Source organism: Myxocyprinus asiaticus, chromosome 37 (assembly GCF_019703515.2).
Source record: "Myxocyprinus asiaticus isolate MX2 ecotype Aquarium Trade chromosome 37, UBuf_Myxa_2, whole genome shotgun sequence".
Lineage (NCBI taxonomy): Eukaryota > Metazoa > Chordata > Actinopteri > Cypriniformes > Catostomidae > Myxocyprinus > Myxocyprinus asiaticus.
The window spans coordinates 5,930,919-5,946,655 of NC_059380.1; the positions used below are offsets into that span (position 1 = coordinate 5,930,919).

The 15,737-nt window shown below is 37.0% G+C and overlaps 1 long non-coding RNA gene across 1 annotated transcript; it reads right to left on the reverse strand.

Moving 5' to 3' along the window:
* Positions 1-97: 97 nt before the first annotated feature.
* Positions 98-14,551, reverse strand: LOC127427626 (uncharacterized). Its single transcript, XR_007894958.1, has 3 exons — positions 14,182-14,551; positions 2,708-2,845; positions 98-1,689 (listed from the first exon to the last, which is right to left on the reverse strand). It is a non-coding gene; the product is annotated as an uncharacterized LOC127427626 (long non-coding RNA).
* Between the last annotated feature and the right edge of the window lie 1,186 nt (positions 14,552-15,737).

Below are 15,737 nucleotides of genomic sequence, written 5' to 3' on the forward strand. Positions count from 1 at the left end.
CAAAATATATATATAAAGATATAGAAATAGTCATTACCTTTTTATTTTATTTTTTTGTTCAACACACTATAGCTGAATTTTTTTAACCATCGTATTGTTTTTCGTTTCGTTCTGTTCCAATAGACAAAAGGTGTTGCCTGGAGAACAAAATAAACAGTGTAACATTAAAACTCATATGGCCTTACATGCAGAAAACCATGTGTATTATTGATTCAGTTATGTCGGGGGGTGGGGAAGGATAAAAAAGAATCAAGAATTTGAGAACGTTTCTACGACCAGCCTTACATTTGAGCTTAAGTACCCCTGATAGATTTCAAAGTTATTTTACTAGCACCTTGTGAAGTGTTTTCTGTGTCAGTGATGTAATTTATTAATGTTTGTAGCCTTTTATACTTGTATAATTCTCAAGAGGTTTTCTTTTAAATATTTTAACCGTCTGTGAGCCCCTTAGGACACTTATCATTAACATGCCTTGTTGAGTTTCGGGCAATAGTTCCTTTTTGTGTCTTAGCAAAACCATTTGTCTTTATTGTTTTCATCAAATCAAGTGCAACAATTTAAAATGTTACATTACTATTGTTATTGTTATTGTTGTTATTATTATTATTAAGCAGCTATTTTAAAAATTCAGACCATCATGCCATGAATTTTATTTTGGTAATAGAGTATATACATTCTTAACAAGGTTTACCATGCTCATAAATTACAGTGTTTTTGTTCCCTATGTAAATCTTGTACCCACCTTTCCGAATCAAAACACTCAATGGAACTATTTCAGGTTTTTATTTGTACAAAATGTGTGTTGCTTTGTTGTGGTTTATTTTTATATGTTCACGATTAAATGCATCCACTGTTTCATGGCAGTGAATGATACTTTTGTAGTGGTGCGCTCTGTATTTCTGACTCGCAAAGATGTGTTTTCGATTGCCGTCCATGTCATGTGATTGACTTTGCACAAATACCCAGCTACCCGAAAATGTTTCAGGTTAATTTTAATAGTGCTGTTTATGTTTAAACTTTTGCATTAGGCTTTTTTGTCCTGCACTCCGTTTACTTTTCCAGATGCAATGAGTCACCCGAATTCTGTTCCCTTGGCATGGCGGCACACAATCACTGCGAAAAAGTCAGCCATGGTAACATGTTCTTCCATTATTCATATGGAATGGCAGGACTACACACATTCCCTGGAACATGCTTTGGTAATTACTTTTAAATGGGCTCATGCTACTGGACCATTCAGGTCTGATGCCCTGGAGAAGTTCTTGACTCAGACACAATCCCCCCATTTAGAACCACATAGTCCACTGGGAGCCGAGCTGCAGTTTTTGCTTTTGTTCATTAATACGCATTTGAAGCTAAAACACAAGCGAATCAAGCTGCCGGCCACGGCCAAATCATTAACCACAACCGAGCCAAGGTCAACACTGTTAATGCCCTATTCATGTTGCAGGACTCTTGTGTTGTTCAAATATACTTTGAACGTAATTGCCATGGCTTTTTTTTTAAGGGGACATGTGTACCAGTGCGTACTCCATTGTGATTTGCGAAGAATATCTTGATTTCCTACCTTCTTAGCTTATGTCTTGCTCTCACTTGCGCAGGACCACCAGGTGGTGAAAGACATCTCTGAAAATACATCTGGTGCTTCTCATTGCAAAGGCTTGACAGGTACATCTGCTCAAATGATGACTTCGGTCGGGAGTTTTACATGAAAATAAATGACATAAATGTGATTTCTGTGAGTTTGTTTATGCATTGCAATGTACATCGCATCAATTTTTTATAAAACAACATGCAGATCTATCATTGTTGGGTTCCTTTTAAGAGCTAATTTGGAGATGAAATATAGGAAAAATTGTAGCCAAGTACAAAAACAATTGGCTATAAGCAAACAATTACTGTAAAAATGTGGCCTCAACCAATTTGACATTTTTTATGTTGACTCTTTCCTCAGTTTCTTCCCTTTGGTCTTTAGCATTGCGCACGGCCCCGCATCAGTCTCAACAGCGTGACGTCCATTTCAAATAATTTTGGATAAAACCATCTTTGAGTACATATTTGTTATTGTTGGAGTATGTGGCAGGGTTCCACTCGACATAAAAATGCTGATTTTGTCATCGACATCTGCCATGTATCAGACGTAGGCGCAGAGAATGCCACAGCTCATTGCCTTACGGTAAACTAAACTCCCCAGCAAAGTAGCACCCATGCCCCCTGAGCACTTTAGAGCTTATTAATGATGTTTATCTCAAAATGCAGTCCTGAGAGGAATTACAGAAGAAGCCCTTGTATCAGTTCCTGCCACCAGTTTGTTTGTCTGTGCACAGCAGTGTTTAGCAAACATTGTTTTAGCAGTTAGTTAACATAAAAAAAAAAAGGAGCACCATTTTAGAAAGATTGAGCATGACTGATATGGATGAAATGTGAGACTCTGAGTGGAGGCGTGTCCCGGAGAGAGTCGGTTTTGGTTGAATTATTTAATCGAATAGAATGTTACACTTAGCTGGAAAATAGAACATTTGGGAAGAACTGTAATATCTTTACTCATTCATGGGGTCTGTGGCCAAATATTCATTAAATATATCCAAAAATAGGCCTACTTTGAAAAAGTGTGTTCATTAATTAAGGATTTAGCTTTCATTTGATTTCCAAATATGCTTTGAACAGTATACACTGTATTTAAATATGCGAATAAGATATTACTTACATTACAAATGTATTCTTCATCCACAGTGAGACGTCTGTCAAGTGTCCTCAGACCATGTGCTGCTCGTTCTGGTTGGGGGTGGCTGATGGCTTAAGCAAAGCAGGAAATTCTCTTCACCAAAACATCCTGGCATGTAAGCTAAAAAGAAAGAGAAATGGGAAAAATAAATCATTTTAAAATCATGGCTTTGTCTACCGAGCCCAGCTCATCTCTCGTCCCCTCACAGGGTCGATATACAGTATATACAGTATATGTGCATTAATGTATACTGTATATGATACTGTGTATGTATGGTGATGAAATCACGGTAATAGAAACAAGTTGAGTTGCATTTGACTGGTGACAACTCTTTTGGCATAAATAGCACGTAATTCTCTGTTCAGATGTCGTTTTAAAAGAAAATGAAAATATATTTTCCATGTTGGTGTTGGGGTACAACGGGGCTAAAGGCTCAGCAGGGTAAAAGGCTCCATTGATTTTATTTTCTGCCAAAACACTAAATAGCCCCGTTGTACCCAACATTTGATTTGAAATTCATGTTAGTTTCCTTTATTTTATTTGTTTTAAGATGTTTTCAGGGTTTTGATCTTTTCACCAATTAATTTTCATGACCTTTCCAGTCGTTAACGATTACTAGGTAAACTCAAAAATATAGTTTCGCCTTTTTTTTAAGGTTTACACATTTTAATTTTATAACAAAATTCCATCAAATTGAATTCCGTAATCTTTAACAAAATGTAATTAATAAAACGTACAATTATTAAAGTTGTATTAATTTATATAGTTACAATTTTGTTAGAAAAATAAAAATGTGTAAGTCTTAAAAATAGGCAAAACATTTTTTTTAATAAGAACTTTTTAAAATCTTGATTTAGACAAATTAATCATTTTGATCGATTTATGAACCGGTACAACCATTTCATTGAAAATATGGCTTGCGAGCAGGTTTTACATTTTTACATTTTTCCAAACACTATTTGAAAAATCTCTGCTTTCCAGGTGTTTCCTGGACAAGTAAACCCTTCCTCTTTTTTTCTTTTTGGTAACACTTTATTTTACAGTGTCAGTGCTATACATATTACTCAAATTAATTACTATAGTAATAATTATGACAAAGTGTATTTACATGCAGCTACACAAAACAGTTACACAGTATGTACAAGTTAATTGAAGGAATATTCCAGATCAATACATATTAAGCTCAATCGACAGCATTTGTGGCATAATATTGATAAACACAAAACATAATTCTGATTTTCCCCTCTTTTTCTTAAAATAAAAAAAAAAACAAAAAAAACGCAAATCTGGGTTACAGTGAGGCATTTAAAATGGAAGTGAATGGGGCCATGCATAAACATTAAAATACTCACTGTTTCAAAAGCCACAAGACATAAACAATATACGTGTTCACATGATTTTAGTGTGATAAAATCGCTCACTAACCTTTACTCTTAGTTGCCATGACAATGTAACAATGACAAACCCTAAAACGACTGTAAAAATTTAACTTTAAACAACTTTACAGCTCTTTTTTAACAGAAAAATGTATGTAAGTGCTTTTATAAAATTATAAGCTTTATTTCTGCCTTTAAACCCTCTCAAAATTGGCCCCATTACAATATCCATTGTAAGTGCCTCACTGTAACCTCGCTTTTTTTAAAGAAAAGGAGGGACGAGTAAAATGTTTTTTTGTGTGGTAATCAACATTATGCCACAAATGCTATCGATTGAGTTTAACTTGTATTGAACCCGGAATATTCCTTTAATATTACTTACTAGTATACTTCTGTAAATACACAGTAACTTAGAAACTGTGAAATTAAGTTTGACCTTTTGTTTTGTTGATCTTTGTTCTTTACGAAAAGATCTACATAACTACTAAATGTTTTAGAAGCAGTCGTTTTTGTTTCATTTATTCATTTTTTATTCCATTTAGTTCTATAGCCTACCTCTGTTTTACAGCGTCTGTCACTGAGCTTAATGTCATTTCCATTAGGAAATCATTATAGATGGCTTTCGGAGGGCAAGTGGTTTCATAATTGCAGCCTCAGCCTGTATTCCAGGTGGGATCTGCTGAGTGTCATATTTGAGCTTATCTCATGGTGATCGTATGTGGTGTAGCAGTCACAGATGTGAGTGGACCGCACACCTCTCCCTGAGATTTCAGGATCAGTGAAATGTGCCATGCAGAAGATTCTTTAATTGCATTGGAATGTTGGAGGAAGTCGTGCCTTTGTGTGGCCTAACAGTGATGCAGGCACTGCAGTGAATTATTGGTGGTCCTCAGCCTCGCTGTAGGTTCTTAGAAGTCGCATTCCACATGTTTCAAGAAGATTGTAGAGCAAGGTTGCAGCGATGCCCATGAAAGCTACTCTACAGGAAAAAAGTCTAGCATCATTTGTTTGCATATCACACTTGAGTTGATATTTTGTCATCTATGCAATAAAACTCATACATTTAAAGTGTGACTTACTGTAAAAAGAGTACATAAGTGTCCGCATTTTTCGGGGCCACTGTTTTTTTTTTTTTTTTTTTTTTTTAAATCAGTCATGAGCAGTGGTAACTGTTAACATGTCAGTATTGCAGACAATAAATGTATACTGCTGTTTATGAAACTGAATGTTTTGTCAAAGCAAACACTTCATTTTATGGGATGTTACAAAATCATACAAACACACATACTGTACAACCACAACCAATAACACAATTAGGTTAATACGAAATGAGCTGACATACTGAGTTGTTTTAAAGCTGTTGGACTAGCTATGAAGTTGTAAGCGTGCTACCCACCGTTAAATTATGAAATAACTGGGTCATATGAAGTGGAATATTCCACCTGCAAAAGATTTTTTACATTTTTTTAAAGAAAGTGTTGCCAGAACTTTATGAATGGGCATATTTATGTCTCCATTAGCCAATAAGCTTTTCCCATCAGGTCTTTAAACTCTGCGTGACCCCCATTCACATGAGTGGTTGTGAAGTGTTTCACACTGTAGTGTGATCAAATCCTCGTGACGTGAATAAACATCTATAATCGCAACCTTTCAGATAGGCATAAACAGAGCAGCCCAGCACCAGATGCAACAAATTTAGGGTTGAGGCTCGCAAAGGCAAACATCTGGTCTTTTACCATACACATGAAACCAGCCATTTTCTATGTAAGCAACCCCAATGACCATAAGGAAACACTTGGGCTGTAACTTAAGAGTTAGTGTCCCCAAATAACAACGGTTTGACCTGTGAGTTAATTTAAGAACTAGTATTTAGATTGAGCATTTCCACTTATCAATCCAGTGACTTGCAAGTTTATTTTGAGGACTTTCGTTGTATATTTCTATCACAATCTCCACAGCACATGCTAGGACAGTATGCCCTCTGTTCCAAAACCTATTAATACACCCATTCTACTTACATGGCATACCATTTGCTACGTCATAATAATACACAAAGTTAAGATTGTAATCTTGTGACCAACCTACAAAAAAAAAGAAAAAAAAAAGTGCAACAATTGTGTTCAGCTGGTGCTGGGAGTTTCCCCAAATACAATTACTCTGTTTACATGCAGTAGAATAAGACGGAAATTGCTTTTGAAAGTGTTTCTCAAGAATATGGCTTTGTTGCTGTGCATAAACCTCATGTGTACTACATTATTTAGGTGGAATTGAAAACCACTCCACGCATCAGCACATAACTAAGACATGTGTTCAAAAGGGCTGTTTTCAGGCGAACTGTAGCAAATGCTCACTTAATCCCACTGAAGAGAGAGGCTTCTGTGACTGCCATCATTGTTAGAAGTTAAGTGCAAGAGTGCTCTGAGCACTAGGCAAATAAACAAACATGTTTGAAAGACTCTATAATCTTCCATAATATTTGACATTACCTTCACCACCCACTACAGTATACCAAGTATGGCCCTGTGGAAGGGAAAAAAGAAAAAGTGATCATACCACACATCCAAGACACACTGATGGTGGTCTTTCATTATCCGTCATTTGCGAGGACATTTTGGTGATGGTAATTCAAATGACCCAAACAAAATAAAAATTCTGCCACCTCACTATTATGCCATTGCAAACCCAGATGACTTTCATTCTTCCGTGGAACACAAAAGGAGATGTTAGGCAGAATGTTAGCCTGTCACCTTTGAAACTGAATGGTGAGTGAGGCTAACATTCTGCCTAGCATCTTCCTTTTTGTCCACAGTAGAAAGAAAGTCATATGTATTTGAAAAAAACATGAGGTAGATAAATGATGACAGAAATTTTATTTTTGGGTGAACTGTACCTTTAAAGGAATATTCCGCATTCAATACAAATTATGCAAATTACGCCTCTGCGCCAATATATGGCACCAAATGACTGTTTTTAACGAGTAACTGCATTGAACCAAAAGCACAGAGTCATTCACGACCTGAACTATCCTTTATTAAAATTTGCATGTTTACAATTCTACTAAGTGACTTCAGCACTGCAGTCTTTTAGCATCATAAGCGTTACCCCACAAATGACAACAAAGCATATCATACTGTGAACTGCTGAGCACAATTTTTATCAAGCTATACAAAAAAAGAAAAAAACAATACTAGTCTCAAAATTAATTATGAGTTTCAACAGCTTCCTTATGTCATTGGAATGTGTTAAACGAGGTTACCAAATATAACAAACGTCTTGCCAGTACATTCAGTTCGTTCACGAATGAGACGTCTCGTCTCTTTCAGACTGACCATACAAATGACCTACTTGTAGTTCAGTGAAGGGGCGTATTTGTTCAGTGGGTCAAACCAATGAAATGCTTTTCACAGCCCACACTCTAATGCTATTGGCTTGCGCTATAGTCAGTCTTTAAAAGCAGGACAAAGCAACACAATATTTCCATGTCTACAAATGCATGAAGATACTTACCATAACCGTTTTTGCCAAAAATGACAAGGAAGCAGGTCTAATTTTTCTGATATTTTGTCAAATATTGGTCTTCACTATTATCAAGAGAGTAAAAGTTCAGGAAAAGCCCAAATATCTTACACTGTTCACCAAAGCACATTTCCATTCATAATTCATGTCATTTTTAACTGTATGGTCTTCAGTCATTCTACACATTCATAAATTGGGGATTATATGCATACCTATAAACTCATGCATTTCACCTCTCTTTCCTTGTTGAACGCAAATGACTCGCATGCTGAACTGAACGAACGACATGACTCCTCTCGTTCAAATCCTTGTACACGAACAAGATGACTCATTCATTTTGTTCGCGAACGAGTATACCAGTATATTCAGTTCATTCATGAACGAGACGTCTCATCTCATTCAGACTTAAATAACCGATTGGACTGGTTCAGTGAAGGGCATATTCTTTCAGTGGGTCAAAACAACGATATGCTCCTTCACAGCCTGCACTCGAATGCTATTGGCCCATGCTATAGTCAGTCTTTACAGGCATGAAAAGCCACCAAAGCAGTCTCCCGCTTCAAACTAGGGTCGGGTCTAGAAGGTAAACGCCCGGTTACCTAAAGTCTTGCAAGAGCCACATGCAAGTCACACACTGTGTTTATTGTTTATTTGGAGTCCTACAGAAAACCTGTACCTACACCTACCCCTAACCTTAACCCTACCACTAAGAGTGTACTCGCACTAGGCGATCTGTACCATGCCCGAGCACGTTTGGCCCCCAAAGTCCAGTTCGTTTGACTAGTGTGATCGCTCTGAACCATGCCCAGGCACGGTATGCTGAACCGTGCCTTGGCCTGCTTGAAGAGGTGGGCTCGGGCACGGTATGCATATAGTGTGATCACTAACCGTGGCCGAGCATGGAACTCGAAACATGACGTCAATGATGTGACTGTTCCATTTAACAAACATGACAACAAAAGGATCACTCTGTTCTACGGCAGAGGTGCAGTGTTTACTGGAAATTTGGGCTGACGAGAGTATACAGGAACAACTAGATACAACACACAAGAAGTCCGAGATATTAGGTAAAATTTGCGGCTATCTTCATACTCGTGGATACCAAAGAACCATTGAGCAATGTCGTGACAAGCTTAAAAAACTGCGGGTTCAGTATCTGAAGGTAAATCTGGCAGCTCATCGGACGAAAAGGATAAATTCCAGTGGTACGATGCTGTCAACAATTAGGCATGTGAGAGTGCCTTGTGTCACCCCGCCCCAAGCGACTCCAAATAAGCCACAAAATAAGTAACGTTAGAATAATGGACTCGATTGTGCTGTGCGAGAGCGCAGAACAAAAAGTCGCATTGTAATGACGTAAGCGTGCTCGGGCCTGGAACGTTAAGTGCTATGTGAGTGCAGGCCAGCGGGGGACTGGGGAGGGGGGACAATCGTGCTTGGGCACGGTACAAGGAAACCGGGCCTAGTGTGAGTACGCCCTAAATCTAACCCTAAACCTAACCGTAGTAACAGCGAATGAGACTCTCGAGAGACTTGGGTAGCCGGGGAGTTACCTTCTAGACACAGCCTCAAACTAGAGCTCATTGGCTTCGAAAGGAAGAGAGATCAGTGAACGAGAAATATGACTTAGTGTATTAAGGTGTTACTTAACATTCAGTCATTCATTCAAAAAGACAGATTCGTTCATGAACGAAACATCTCTATTTACCGGTAGACTGTTTCAGTTTTTGGCTGTTTTTCGTCTGTTTTTTACTGATTTAGGACAATGGTCTCACAAACTACCCGTTCAGCCCCATGTAAACAAGGAAGCTAACTTACTGGGCGTTGAGCGACTTTACGTCGTCATGACAACAAAGTTGAAATGCTAGATGTAACTTTACACAGACAAGGGGTGCGACTCAATCAGCCCCTAGCTCCCAATGTTGCGAACCTGTATATCGTGAACAAGAATTTGGGCAATGGCAAGGGTGTTCTTCCACTGAGCATTGGGACACTTATGACTCAATCACCTGCGATTGTTGAGATTGTTTCTTTTATTGTCAATATTGATGGAAGATATTACAAACAACACATCTTTTAAAAAGAAAATAAGGCTTTGACTTCATAGTTTTACACTTATGCTCATCTTCTAATGACTTGAAAGACTTCAGAAGACATTATTACATTTCCGGTAAGGGAACATATTGAGCAACGATGCTCTCTGATTTTTATGACGCATTCTGGGAATTTTAAGGAAGCGAACGTTTCAGTGCACTAGAATGATTTTGCGATAAGGACAGCCCTAGAAATGGCCGACTTGTTGATCAGTGCCCTGACTACTGAACTAGCTGATTGAGATGCACCCATTGTTAGTAAGCAATTGTATCTAACTAGAGTCATGTTAACACATATTATGTTTAAGACTTGTGACACTGTTTTTTCCAGCGTTTCCATTAGCCGAGCCTCAGGAGCCCCATGTTTTTTAGACTCAGTGTCAAGTTAAAAAGAACTTCAGCTTTTAAAAACACGTCTCGAGACACCTGTGTTGTGCTATTTTCATGGTGCTGCATCTAGATTTTTTAGCGCAATGACTCATTCATTGTGAATGGCCTCTTACATAGTATATATATATATAATGTATATTGCGACAAATGCTGATAAAATTTTACTTGTATTGAACCCTGAATAAACTTGGCCTGCTCACCAGAAAGTTGGTTTATTATTTAGCGGACAGCCGCTCAGCTCTCAGGATAGACGGTTAATAAGAGGAGATTGGCTTTCTGCCTAGTGTGTAACAGATATCTAAATCATTAAGGCTCCCCCTCCGCCATGTGCCACCCCTCGGCTCTCTGCCCCCTGAACCCCAGGGGTCAAACGACTGTGGGCTCCCTGACCCCCAGTATTTCCTTTGAATATTAACAGACTAGTTATGTCGTCAAACTCCCTGATATAGACCATGGCCTCATTTCGAAAAAGGCCAATCAGTGCAAACAGCTCTTAAGTTCAGCATTTCGTCCTCACAATGTCCGAGGCTTTCATGTGTCTCATTGAGAAGCATAATGATAACACACAGAGGAAGTGTGGGGCATTTTAGGGAGAAATTATGTGGTCACATGCCTGCCAGCTGTAATGCCTCAGTTAAATTCATTTAAGTTGCACTTTCGGGCCATGGGAGAATGAATCGAGTTAGTTTATGTTATAGAAATGAATGTGGCACAGTCATATTAAAGCCTTTTCAGTCTGATGTGAGGCAGACCACTACAACTGACAGGGATTATTCTGTCCTCAATTTTGGTCAGTTTAAAGTGGAACACTTTAAAGGGAGCATTTCAGCCTGCTTGCCACAGGTATGTGGCATATCTAAATAATTATCAGAGGTCTGACAGACATTCGGTTTCAGATGAGTTTTGAAGTTCTGACAAGAAGACAGGCATTTATTTTCAGAGGAATGTAATACTGCTGGAGAGATCTAATTTTGGAGATCAAATTGTAGTTCTAGTGGATTTTTTTTTTTATTGCAATTGCAACAATACTGGATGAAACCCTCAAGATAAAAAACTGTTAATACAAAATTACATTTGCTTATCCAAACTACCATCACAATATATTTTTAAATAGAATTAACCCACTTAAAGGGATATTTCACCCAAAAAGGAAAATTCTCTCATCATTTACTCACCCTCATGCCATCCCAGATGTGTATGACTTTCTTTCTTCTGCAGAACAAAATTATGATTTTTAGAAGAATATCTCAGCTCTGTAGGTCTATACAATGCAAGTGAATGGGTGCCAAAATGTTGACATTCCAAAAATCACATAAAGGCATCATAAAATTTATCCATATGACTCCAGTGTTTTAATCCATATCTTCAGAAGTGATATGATATGTGTGGGTGAAAAACAGATCAATAATTAAGTACTTTTTTGCTAGAAATTCTTCTCCCTGCCCAGTAGGGGGCGATATGCATGAAGAATGTGAATCATCAAAAACACAAGAAGAAGAAGAATGTGAAAGTTAAAGTGGAGATTGACTGAGCAGGGAGAAGAATGTATAGTAAAAAAAGGACTTAAATATTGACCTGTTTCTCACCCACACCTATCATATCACTTCTGAAGACATTGGTTTAACCACTGGATTACTTTTACGTTGACTTATGTGATTTTTGGAGCTTCAAAATTTTGGCAAACATTCACTTGCATTGTATTTTTCTAAAAATCTTCATTTTTAGAGTGTCAGATGAAAGAGTGTCATACACATCTGGGATGGCATGAGGGTGAGTAAATGATGAAAGAATTGTAATATTTGGGCGAACTATTTCTAGGTGCAACTAAAGTTGCTAAGGGCTCTACCTGTACAAATTTTTTGGGCAACTATAGATGTTTTAAAAACGACTGGCATACAAGTAGACAACCTTAGGAATTGTTTTTGCTGGATAATGTGTCATGTGCATGGTGTTTAATTCATGCACATGACACACGACCGGTGGGCAAAACCCCTTATTATCTTAATCTTTGCAAAGGTTTTATGGGAATTTCTATATAGAAATTCTATACTGATATCTATATAGATATTTCTGCCCACTGATCACTTAAGTTGCTGTATATCACCTTTACATAAAAAATACACTTTAAAAAAAATAAAAAATGGCACAGTATCTTCATATGAAATATTGTGCAAAAATTATACTTGGGGCATCTCTGGGAAAAATCAGGTCATTAACTGGTTTGCATTGGCCAAAACTCAGCCTAGCAGTGTGTGCATTCAGTCACATGTCTATAAGCATACAGGAACTCATCATACCTGATTTTGCCGCTAATAGTGAGCCCTTGCCCAGGTCAGATCTAGCCTTACACCAAAGGGGTGTATGGCAAAAATCACTCATGTCAAATTCTCACCTTGGAACAAGCAACAGAGGCAAGGTGCCCATTCTCCAAACTCTGAAGCCTGGCCTTTGACCTTTTGAAGAGTAAATAATTGTTGAGTTTTTTCTTTAAACAAAATTGGAGGGCTATCAGAAACAGCAGCTGGTTTAGCCTCCTGTGTCTGCTCAGGTGTTTTGACATACAAAGGAATGCGCCACCTTTCAGAATAATGGACAAAGGCAACAATCACATTAAAAACACACTTTTTCTTTCATTACAGCTTTGGTTCAGTGTATTTGGTTAAATGTTCAATAGAGGCAATATCTGTTGGGTCTAGACTATTTGTTTGTAAAAAAAAAAAAAAATTATGTTAATCGCTTGATTTAGGAGTGACAGATTTAACCAAGTTTTCCGCACTTTTTGACCAATGAATTTCCATGCTTTTCCAGTAGTTCATGAGGAATCCATAAGTCTTTTTAAGATCATTTTGTAGAGATAATACTTCCGTTTCTATGCTAAGAATTAGAATATATTAAATGAATAATATAGAACTTATAATATATTTAAGTCATTATACTTATTAGTGTACCAGTGTCTCCAAAAAGACCAAAAATGTCCTGAGATTTTAAAGCAGTTCAATGGAGGATTCAGCTTTCTGGGCTCCCATGCAGATCATAACCAGGAAATTTTACATATACTATTTTATTACATTTACACGACTTTTCCAGGCTTAGAAATCACAATTTTAAAATGCCCTAATAAAGGTTTTCCATGACTGTGGTGGGATCACTGGAGAAGATCGGTTTGATTTTTAAGGAAATCATTCAATTTAAATATTCAGTATATGACTGAAATGTGCAAATTGTCTTACAAAACTCTTTTATTCAATGTAAAATAATAATAATAATAATAATACTAGAAAAACTGTTAGAGTAGGAGTAAAGAGAACATATAATGACATTTCTTCAGCCCAGTACACTGTAATTCAGCAATAATTAGAAATAAGAAACATTGTTTAGATGATGCTGATATTTGCATACATTGACATCCAGCCTAAACTCTAATTAAATAAATGAATCCAGTAATATGATTTTGAGGGTACGTTTTATGGAGTAGAAACACCTTGTTTAAAACTCTTAAATTAAAATATTTACTTGCGAATTCTATTCTTCAAACTAAAATTTAAATATCACCTTATTTTTATAATAGTTCTTGGGTAAACAAGTAAACACAATCAAAATAACACAGGCATACATTCAGGGAATTATAATGAATGTAGATTTTCTCAGGACAAGGTTTTTTTTTTTTTTTTTTTTTTTTTTATGTTGTCATTTCATTGTAATTTATCAATTACAATTTCTGTTCGCCAAAGTAATGGTTTGATCATTTTTGTACGTTACATTTATTGGGGGAAATAACAGTAAAAATGTGCAATAGCTTTTTTTGTAGCCAATATTTTAAGGTGTGTGCCCGTACAGAAATGGGCTAACTAAAATAAACATGCTCTGAGAAATATTCACTGGAGTAAAAAAGTATTTTATTACTTCGGGAGAAAATTCTTTCGTTTTAAAATCCTTAAATGACATTGGCAACATTTTTTAAAACAAACTATTTGGTTTCCGTTCACCTGAACAGCATCCCTCTTTTGTTGAGACTACATCTCTTGAATACAATTTTTTTTCTTCTTCTGTTTTGCAACGTAAATATCATTTCAACACTTACCCCGAGGCATTAGTGACAGCTTGCACTTGACCAGACTCCGCAGAGCGCCGCGCTCATCCCGCCCACACGCAAGAAAACATCCGCGGGCGTTTGTGCAACGGAAATGGACCGTGAGCGCTGATGACGGGAAGATGGATAAGGGCGCATCGTCACCGGCCGATGTTATCGCACCAAGCGTGAAAGGCTGAGCCGCTAATTACCGTCTGCAGTGGTCAAACACTCGATGATAAGTGGCGACGACAACAACACCTGTAGTTCCGCGGAACATCTGCCCTCTAGTGACGAGTAAACAGATGCTGAGTCTGCTGACAGCGACATGCAGTGCGCTCGATACACCGACTGTTCGCTGGAAACTGCGCCGTTAACAATGTAGGGGGACACGGGGCAAGTTATCACAATGACTATTTCTTTGTACCGATAAGATGTAGTGTGTGTGTGCTCTAGCAGAGGTTTTTTTTATGTTGGTTTCAAAGACATTGTTCAAAATTCTCTTACATTAGAATATATCTATATCTATATATGAATTCTATTTATCAAAAAAAAAAAAAAAAACAAACAAAAAAAAACATTGTGGGCATAATCAAACCACACTGGCATACATTCAGGCAAGGGTAAACTATACTATTTACCCAAAAGTTTAAATGTGTGCATAAAAGTCAGATCGGGGCATGTTGTCACATGTGTTTTAAATGCCTACAAGTTATCTATTACAAAATTTGCTGTCCAAAACAACATTTGGATATTTTTATGTTGCATTTTCCATTTTTATTGTTTCATGAATGGTTTTGTGCCTCATTATCATTATTATTATTATTATTTTACTTTTTAAATATTGCTTAAAATCCTTTAATAGGCTGTTTAATCCAGGAGTAGATTTTAGAGTTGTGATAGGGGGATTACTAGGAACGCCACTGGATTAGTTCACTGAAAGAAAGAAGAAAGAAAGAAAGGAAAAAAAACATTTTGTGGTGCAGTAGCAGAAAAGATTAAGTACTTTCTACATTGAATAAGTGCATTAAAGCGTGAACTTGAAATTATTAAGTAAATTCTACATTTGTAGCCTAATCACTTCAAGCATGTAAAAATGATGATCTATTTTATAAGTAGATGTTAACTTTACAATGCATCACGATGCATCAGTCCCAAAGTAGAAAACCTTGTCATATTTATTTGCTAATTTGAGTACATTTTACTGGTAAATAAAAGTAAAACAAAAGCTGGTGTTTTTCAGCATGCACTAGGCTTGAATAATTAATGGAATTGCGTGGTTTCCCCGTTTGGAAGTTTATTTACACCTTTTTTATCCGTTGGGTAACTTCTAGTTTGATTATGTCTGAAGTTCGTTATTCATGATAAAAAATGGTCTGTTGAGGTCTGCCTGTGCTGCTCTCTATCTTGTTTCTATTGCCAGTAATGCAAGGTAATGCTGTCTAACAGTCTACATAGCATGCATTAGGCTTCCGTGTATCATGTGATACATGATTAAACATGTTTATAAGGAAAGTTCTAAATGTGAAATGTTCGAATAAAATGTTGATTTAAATTTTACTAAGTTT